A 9,054-nucleotide genomic window follows, 5' to 3' on the forward strand; every position below is an offset into this window, starting at 1 on the left:
GGCCCAGGAAGCAGCTTGTGTGCAAACTCACTGGCCATACAGGCACGAGATGCGGGGCGGGGAGCGGGGCGCAGAATCCTGGAAAGGATGGTACAGGGGGTCAGGGGGGTGGGAGGGCACAGCACTGGGTGAGCATTCTGAATGCCCAGCCCTGAAATTCTGGAACTCTGAGATGGTTCAGAGAAGAAGGGGCAGGAAAAAGTAGAAACTACCAACTCCCCACACCAGGTAGTGAACACGCAACGTGTCCACCCACACATGGGAGCATCACCGTGTCACAGAGAGGACAGAAGCCCTGAGACTTGCTCCCACGTTAACAGATCCTGAGAACATGATGCTCAGTGAGAGAAGCAGACACAGAAGGACACACAGGGTGTGAGTCCACTGACGGGAAATGTGCAGAGCAGGCCGATCCACAGACACAGAGAGTGGGTTCCTGGTTGCCAAGGAGGAGAGGAACATGGGGAGTGACTATCTAACTAACAAGTGTGGGATTTTCTTTTCGGGTGAGGAAAATGTTCTGGAATTGGATAAAGGTGACTGTTTACAATTCTGTAAATGTTCTAAAAACCACTGAATTGTCCCCTTTAAAAGGATGAATTTCATGGATGAATATCACAATTAAAAACATATTTTTAAAAAGGCAGGGCAGGCGCATTTGCAGAGTGGCTGTCCCAGAAAACTCAAGGTCTGGTCAGTACACCGGAGCCAGTCACCAGGCAGCCGTCCATGGCTCCCTCTGTGGCCCCACATGACTCAAACAACTCTGGTCTGGCTTCACTGACTAGACTCTATGCTCCCTGAGGGCAGAGCTGCTGCCCCCTCCCCTAACCCTTGGAGCCTGGCACGGGGAGTCCCCAGAGACGCCTAAGGGGCTGGAGGGCTCCCTTCTTCCCTGGCTTCCTCCAGCGGGTCTCCCGGGCAGAACCCCGAGTGCCCGCTCCAAGTCCTCCGCTTGGTGCCTTCACCCATAACAACAAGGTTCAGCCCAGGTGGCAACTCTTCTGCCGCCCGCTGGCCGCCACCCTAGCAGCATATGCCACCCCGGCCCTGTGCTCCGTTTGCGTCTGTCTCAGCCACTCTGCATCCCCAGTCCCTGCTGTCCCCGATGCTGCCGAGAGCCTGGCTCCAGGCTCCCACTGCGGGCCCTGACCCCCACAGGCAGGAGAGAGATGCAGTTCACCTGGCCATGAGCACACGGGCTGGACCGCGGGCTGGACCAGCGGCTGGGTGACAGCAAATATGTGAATGGACCCAGGCTCAGCACACGCCCGATGGCTGCGGGTCTGCTGTAAAGTCAGGTCTGTCGGATCGAGAAACCAAGCTGCCGGCCACCAGGCTGAGACCACGTGAAGGGCTGCGTCAGGGTCAGATTTTGTGTCTTCACCTCAAGGTTGAAGAACAGCATGGCTGGATATTTGTAGAGGCCACTAGGGCCCCGCTTCCCACCCCGGTCAGCCTAGACCTGCTTGCACCTGCCCCCCCAAAGCTTGTCCACCGGCCTTCTGACTGCCCTTCCTTCCATGGGGCCTGGTCTGGGGGTCTAGACGTGCAGAGGAGCCCGTTTCTCCAGAACAACGCTGCCCCTTGGTCTCCAGCTCAGCTTGGGCTCAGGCCACCGGTGAAGCAGCCAGGAGGCCAAGAGATGAGACACCTTCCTTCCCAGGAGGGTGACCTTCCTTCCCAGGAGGGTGTCAGAGCTCGCTTTCCTTACTGCTCCCTCCTCTTCTTTGGGGAAAGGAGCTGGAGCAGAGCAGGGAATCAGGAGTTTCAGCTCCAGGGTCTTTGCTCACACGCAAGCTGGAGACCAGCAAGGCTCTCTCCTGACTCGTGACCAAGATAATCAGATCCATGCAGGGTAGGGAGCCGGCTGGCAGAGGCCGACTTTTCTGCTGGAGGGGGTTGTAAAGGACAGATGGGTGAAGAGCAGGGGTCTGAAGATGCTAGGAGCAGGTCGCAGTCCAGCTGCCCAGCTAGGGTCTTCCAGACACCCTGGGGGCAGCTCCTAGGCTGCCGCCTCACCAGACAGGTTGCCCAGACAGGCCAGGGTCCTGAGCTCTGGCCGCGCATGCAGCCCCTCTCCAGCCCACTCAAGAGCCCACTGGCTGCTTCGGGCTGGCTCCTGCTCAAAGGAGGCCCCCCGGATCCCTGCTTTACTTCTGCACAAAGCACCATTCCAGGTCCCCTGCCAGCTCATCGTCTGCAAATCACTTCTCTCAACATTCTCTCCCCTGAGACTAGGGCCAGCAGCCATGAAACCATGAAAGTGGGCCCACCTCCACACCTACCTGCCCAGGAGCAGCCCTTGCTTGGGCCCAGTGGCAAACACAGAAAGGAAGTGGGTCAGGGGACAAACCCTGCCTGCCTACCCCCAGATCGCCTCTTCACAGATTGCCCTCCAGGCTTGTCTGAGACCTGGAGTACCAATCACCAGTGCTGGCAGCTGGGGCCAAACACATTACCTCTGGCTCCGTGCTACAACCAGAGACCCATTAAGGGTGCAGCAACCCTCAGAGCCTTGCTTTCTGATTCTTACTCTTTGTCCACTAAACAAACACACACAAGGCCCAGAGGGATCTTGCTTGACCACTGCGAGAACCACGGGCCGCCCTTGAGGCAAAGACAGCAAGGCAAACTTTTCATCAATGCCCTTGGGGCCAAGGGAGCCACAGGAAAATAAAAGAGAGGTGGGAAGTAAGAAGGAAGAGGGAGATGGCGGAGGGGCAGAGAAAGACATAGACCAGCAAAAAAATTTAAAAAGCAACTTTGGGAAGCCAAGAAGTTCTGAGCAACACTCTCCAGGTTGTTTGTTTCAATCAGCTGGAGAAGCCATGACCGTAAATTAACGGTATGCTTCCTTGACAAGTCAGAACACTCCTGGGACAGACCCAGATCTAAGCCGCTAATGATCTGCCCGGCTTGGAAATCACTCGTCAGCCTGTCTCCACTCCCAAAAGTCGTGGAGGGGGAGCAAAGCCACGGGCACTCAACCGATTCAATTCTTCTCCACAGCCATCCCTCGTCTACTCACCCCACAAAGCTCAATTCTCACACCCACAAGCGTCCCCAGGCAGGCAGGCAGCTGGGTGGCTGCAGCCTAGGACCACGCTGTCCTTTCTGAAGGGGCATGATGTTGGTAAAGAGGGTGGGTCACATGTGTGTGCTAAGTCGCTTCAGTTGTGTCTGACTCTTTGCAACCTTGTGGACTGTAGCCCAGCAGGCTCCTCTGTCCCTGGGATTCTCCAGGCAAAAATACTGGAGTGGGTTGCCATGATCTCCTCCAGGGGATTTTCCCAACCCAGGGATCAAAGCCGCATCTCCTGCACTGCAGTCAGATTCTTTACCACTGAGCCATCCAGGAAGGCCACAGGAGGGTGGGTCTGATGTTTACAAAACAAAATGACTGGGAAAAGAACATCTTTCTTTTAAACCCTCAGCCTCTGCCGGATCAAAACAGACAGCTTAGGCCAAGTACACGCCTTCCCAATCTTCTGCTGCGGGGCTGCAAAAGAAAGGGGACACTCTGGAGAGGTTGGCAAGGCCAGCCATGAAATATTAATGTTTGCCTTTGTTTACATCCAGTTTTGGTTTTTTTTTTTTTGGTTGTGGCTTGCAGCATGTGGGATCTTAGTTCCCTGACCAGGGATCATAACTGCACCCCCTGCAGTGGAAGCTCGGAGCCCTAACCACTGGACCACCAGGGAAGTCCCTACATCTACACTTCTCAATTTTGAGATTGTTTTGGTGGATGGGGCCAGAACATTTTCTTATATTCCCTGCTCTTTAAATTTCCTCAAAACAACCCAAGACCCATTTTTAACATATAGAGTACAACTATACTTTGTTGTAGGAAAGATGGAAATTTATTCATCCAACACATGAATGCTTACTGAAAACCCACTGTGGGTCGGAACTGTCTAAGATGCTGGGGGTACACATGGCAACCAAGACAGATGTTGTCCCCACAGTGGGGACCTCGCATCCTACTGTGGGTGCGCCCAACCTATGGCCCACGGGTCAAACCCAGCCCACCTCCTGTTTCTGTATGGCCCACAAGCCCCAAATGGTTTTAATGGCTTTTAATGGTTGGGTGGGTGGCAGGATCAACAGAAGAAAGATAGTTCATCATATGTGAAATGTATGTGAAATTCACATTTCCATGACCACAAATAAAGTTTTATTGGAACAAAGCCACAATCACTGGCTTCTGTACTTTGTATTATAAGGGCAGACAGGAGTGGTCAGAATGGAGACTGTCCAGCCTGCAAGGCTGAAAATCATTACTCTCTAACCCTTTACAGGAAAACCTTAGGCCCTACTGGATGAGAGAGACAATAAATATGTAAACAGACTGATGTGCATCTCTGGTAGTGCTGAATACAAAGAAGGAAAGGCAGCACGGAGAGAAAGGTGGACAAAAGGGTGAACTTGGGCAGCAGGGTCAGGGATGGCCTCTCTGAGTCCTGAATGACCAGGAGCCAGCTGGGTAGAGACCTGAGGGAACAGCATCCTGGCAGAGGGAACAGCAAGTGTAAAGGCCCTGAGGCAGGAAGAGAAGGTAGTTAAGGTGGTTTCAACTGAAAGGAGCAGGCATGGGGGCTGGGTGTGAAGTGGAGCGCCCCTCAGAGGGTCTGCAACTTTTTCCTAGGACAACAAGAAGCCCTTGGAGGGTCCTGAGCAAAGAAAGATGGTTTTTCAAGTTTCTAAAAGCCCTTCGAGGAAGCCGGAGTAGGAATTGACGGACTAGTTGGGACGCCTTGTCCAGCCCATGAGACACTCCCTGAACACATCAAAGCCGGGAGTAAACTCAAAACCAATTCCTCCAACCACACGGTCGATTCCCGGATTCCCTCGGGCCTTGAGGCGGCACAGAGCTTTGTGAGTAAGTGTGGTAGTCCAGTGAATTGTGCAGAAAGCACCTGCAGCTGGCCCAGTAACAGTCCCGGAACCGCGGGCACCACCCTCAGGAAGAGAGATGACATCAGTGCCTCACCTCAGAGCCGACCTGAAGAAAACGGCCAAAGCCAACAGACAGGTAGGGCTCACGCAGCTCGAAACCTGCCGCCTCCTACACGCTTCCAGATCCCATGAGTGGGTGGAAGCCTGGATGGGGGCCATGTGGGGGTCAAGAGACCCCCACTTCACACCTGGCCGGCCCCCTGCTGGGTGCATCTGCAGGCGAGCTCCTCTCCTCCAGGGGGCGAGCCGGCAGAGTGTGGGCTGGACACACTTTGCAAATAGGAGCGCCTCCCTTCTGGAAGCGCCTTTCTTTTTGGAAGAAACAAAGGGACTCAGAACTTGAGGTTGATCATGGTCAAGGTTAAATATTTTATATATATCAAGCTGTTGTGAGGTTAAAGATTAAGTGAGAGGGGGGTCGCTTGGGGGGGGGCAACTGCGCCCCCTAGAGGGCACTGGCCCACGTCTGGGGACATCTGTGGTTGTCACAACTGGGAGGGAGTACTCCTGGTATCACCAGGATGGGGGCCAGGGATGCTGCTCAATACCGCAGTGTCTGGGACAGCACCCCTCCCACAAGAGAACCCAGCCCTCAACGTGGGCAGGGCAGGTCAGGGAGGGACATAAGGGCAGTAAGAAACCAGCTCTGGATTCAGAGCACAGAGCACCCTGGTGCCTGTGAAGCTCCCCTGACTCTCATCCCCTTTGATCCCTGGTATGGGCTCTTATTATACCCATTTTACAGATGAGGAAAGCCAGGCCCAGAGTCATGAAGGGACCTGCCCCAGACGAGGGCGCTGAACCCAGTTCTTTTAGACTCTGGGCAATGGAGATCAGGGCAGGAATCCAGGAACACCAAAGAGAACACAGTCAGAAGGGAATCCAGGGTCAAGCCCTCTGCTGGGTCAAAGCTCTGGTGCTAAGGCCCCGCTGAGCCTGGGAGCAGGTCTCTGGAGCACAGCCAGGAGCCCCCAGGAGGGGGGGGGGGGGATGCAAGGGTGGGGGGCCTCACAGCCCTGCAGTCTGCCCACAGTTTGTTGTCCACCCCACCCACCAGCCCTGACCAGGAGGTTTGGGAAGGTTGGGTGACCACCCCCTCAGCTTTACTCTTGAGCAAGTGACCTGTGCAAGGTCTCACAACTCCGAACCTACCACCCCACACACACTTCCAGATCCCCAGAAGAGAGTCACCCAGAAATGGTCGTTCGACCATATTTCAGCCCTCACCCCTCTCAGCCTGTCATGCCCACTCCCTGAGCCCGCGAGGGGGTGCGGGGGCGGTGGTGGGCAGTATGCCCACACCTCAGTATATTCACCCGCCAGACCCAGCACCCCGTGAAGTTAGGGACCCAAGCAACCTGCCCCAGAGCTCAAAACACAACGTGCCCAGGCCAGGTGAGTGTCAGATGGAACCAAGAAACAGACGGGTTCCCCGGAGCTGAGGTTCTGATGGGCCAGGAAGAGGCGGGGCACAGGAGGGCAGGGGCAAAAAAATGCATAGGAGGTGGGGAAATTCGAGGTCAAGTACAGCAGAGAGGCCAGCCTGGAAGAGAGGGGCATGGAGGGCCCCCAACATCACCCCAGAGGGACTAGGGACTAGTCTCGCCAGGAGACAGAAAAGTACAACAAAGGGAGGGCGGGGTCTGGAATGACCGATTAGCCCGTACCTTTAAGCTCTTAACACCTCTTTAGCAGCCCACTCCCCGGAGAGGCAAGAATTAGAAAAGGTGAGAAAACCAATTGTTAGTAAGACCTGTATACCTATCATCTCAGTAGCTACACGCACACTCGCTCGCACACACACGCACACACATGCACACACGCACACGCAGCGCGTGACACAGTATCGCTGCAAAACCTGGGAGCATTTCTCTAACTGCACCTCCACTCCCCTCGGAGTGACCTCCCCTCAGTGACCTCCCCCCGGGGCGGGGCAGTCTGACCGTGGAGGTGCCCACTGCACCAGAGAGGAGCGCCAACGTTTGCCAAGCGTCCAATCAGAAACACGGAAAGAGGGCCGGCGAGTTTCAGAACCCCTCCCCTCAGATCATCGCAAGTTGACTCCAGATTCTTACACTCCATCCTTTCGGGATTCCAAAGAGCAAACTGCGGGAGGAAAAGAGGCTGCCCTCTGCTTCTGCAAAGGCGGCGAGGAAAGGCTGACCCAGGAGTTGACAAACCCTCCCGATGCCTCATAAGGAAACTATTATTTCAGAATTAGGGGAGCCATCAGCTCTTGCAAGGCAGCGAGCAAAGCCCAGAGGACTCTTGTAATGAGCCCCTCTTAGGGCTTTCCTCCAGCCTGGGGACATTTGGAGAAATGGCTGCGGAGGGCTGGGGAGAGTAACTTCCGACCCTAAGACAGTGCTGGCACCCAGTGGGACCCGAAGGAGCTTCTGAATCGATGCCGCGGACAGAAACACATGGAAAAGGACACACACTACATATTTACAGGATCGTTCGGCTCCACTTAACAGAACCTTCTCACTAGTTTCATAACTGGGGAAACAGTTCCCAGGTGCACCTGAATTATTAAAACAAGAGATCCTCCAGGACCAAACAGATGGGACACGCCAGGGCGCAGTCCACGTCTCCCCCGCCCCCGGGGGAAAAAAATCCTTGGTAGAACCTTCCACCTTGGCCCCCTTGGACCTGCACACCATTCTGCCTGGTGTCATCGCGCCCACTGGGTGGAGACCCAGGCCCTGGAAGATCTGGGGCAGGTCCCTTTGGGCAGGAATCCGTCCCCCAGCTCCCAAGCGGCTGCGAAGGGCAGCCCAGGGGGTCCCCGTGGGAGCGACTCCAGGATTTACCTCTATAGAGAAGGGGGGCTTTGAGATGGCGACAGGGCAGAGATGGGTAGGCCCTGGGGGAACGCGTCTGGAAACTGTTCTGTGCATAGCAAGTGGATACATTTTTTTAAATGAGAAATCCAGACTGCATACTTATTTTAGGGGAGGCTCAGGGAAATGGGGTGCGAGTTTGGAAGCCGCGATGGCACCGCGGATTGACTCGGGCAGTATGGTGAGATGCAGTGATGGACATTTCGGGGGACACCACTGGGAAGCGCCCCGTTTACCCCGCCGATTCCCAAAGGGCCGGAAATGCAGGCGGGTTGATCCCAGGGCCTGGGATCTCTGTCTCTTTATTATTTTTTTTTAATTATTAGGATTCTTGTGAATAATGGAAGAGGAGGGCCCCGCCAAGCAGGGCCAGCCGGGCCGGGCCACCCACGCTGTCATCTTTTGTGCGGGGCCGGCAGGGACGCCCCGGCCCAGCCCCCGCACGCCTCCGACCCGGGGAGGGCACCCCCGCCTCCCGCCCCTGGCCCCGCCATTGTCCAGCCGCACCGCCCCCGCCCGAAGCCGGGCGGGCGCCCAGGGCCGGGCGGTTAACGCCCCCAACCGCCTCGCGGGCCCGGACAAAGCGCGGCGGCCGCGGCCCGAGCAGGCCGCGCCCGAGGCCTGGGCCTCGAGTCCCGGGCGCCCGCCCGCCCGCCCGCAGCCCCGGGCGCGGCGCGGGGGCGGCGGCGGCGGCGGGGCCCGCGCTCGGACGCGGCGGCCGCCTCCCCGCGGGCTCACCTGAGGCGGCGCGCGCGGCCCGGTCCGGAGCAGCGGCGCGCGCTCCCCCGCCCTCGGCGTCGCACCCCCAGGCCCCACTCGGGCCGGGCCCCGCTCGGTCGCTGGCGGCCGAGCCCTCCGCGAGCGCCCCGGGCGGGGCTTATAAGGCCGCGCGCCAGCTCCGCCCCGGCTACCATTGGCCCCCGAGCCCACGCCCGCGCGCCTATTGGCTGTCGCTGACAGCTCCGCCCCTCCCCTCCACCGGGCCCATCAACACTTCACGGCCCGCCCCCCGCGCGCCTCGATTGGGCGGGCGCAGCCACCGGCCTCGCCTCGCCATTGGCCGGCCGCTGGGGACACGCCGGCGCCTACCCACGTGCCCGGTGACCGGCTCGGTTCTCATTGCAGGCTGCGCACGCCAGCTAAGAGGCTGCGACCAACCCGACGGCGCTAGGCCTCGGATTGACAAGGGCGCCTCGGGGACCGCCCAACGACCGCAAGGGGGCAAGAGAATATTGGCTTACGGGATCAGCCC

The 9,054-nt window shown here is 57.5% G+C and overlaps 1 protein-coding gene across 1 annotated transcript in view; it reads right to left on the reverse strand.

Annotated features, from left to right (window-relative positions):
• Positions 1-8,665, reverse strand: part of KDM4B (lysine demethylase 4B) — a 121,320-nt gene extending 112,655 nt beyond the window's left edge. The window contains 1 exon segment of the mRNA XM_055546801.1: positions 8,541-8,665. The gene's annotated coding sequence lies outside the window, so the exon portion shown is untranslated.
• Positions 8,666-9,054: the final 389 nt, after the last annotated feature.

This window comes from Bubalus kerabau, chromosome 1 (genome assembly GCF_029407905.1).
Source record: "Bubalus kerabau isolate K-KA32 ecotype Philippines breed swamp buffalo chromosome 1, PCC_UOA_SB_1v2, whole genome shotgun sequence".
NCBI lineage: Eukaryota > Metazoa > Chordata > Mammalia > Artiodactyla > Bovidae > Bubalus > Bubalus kerabau.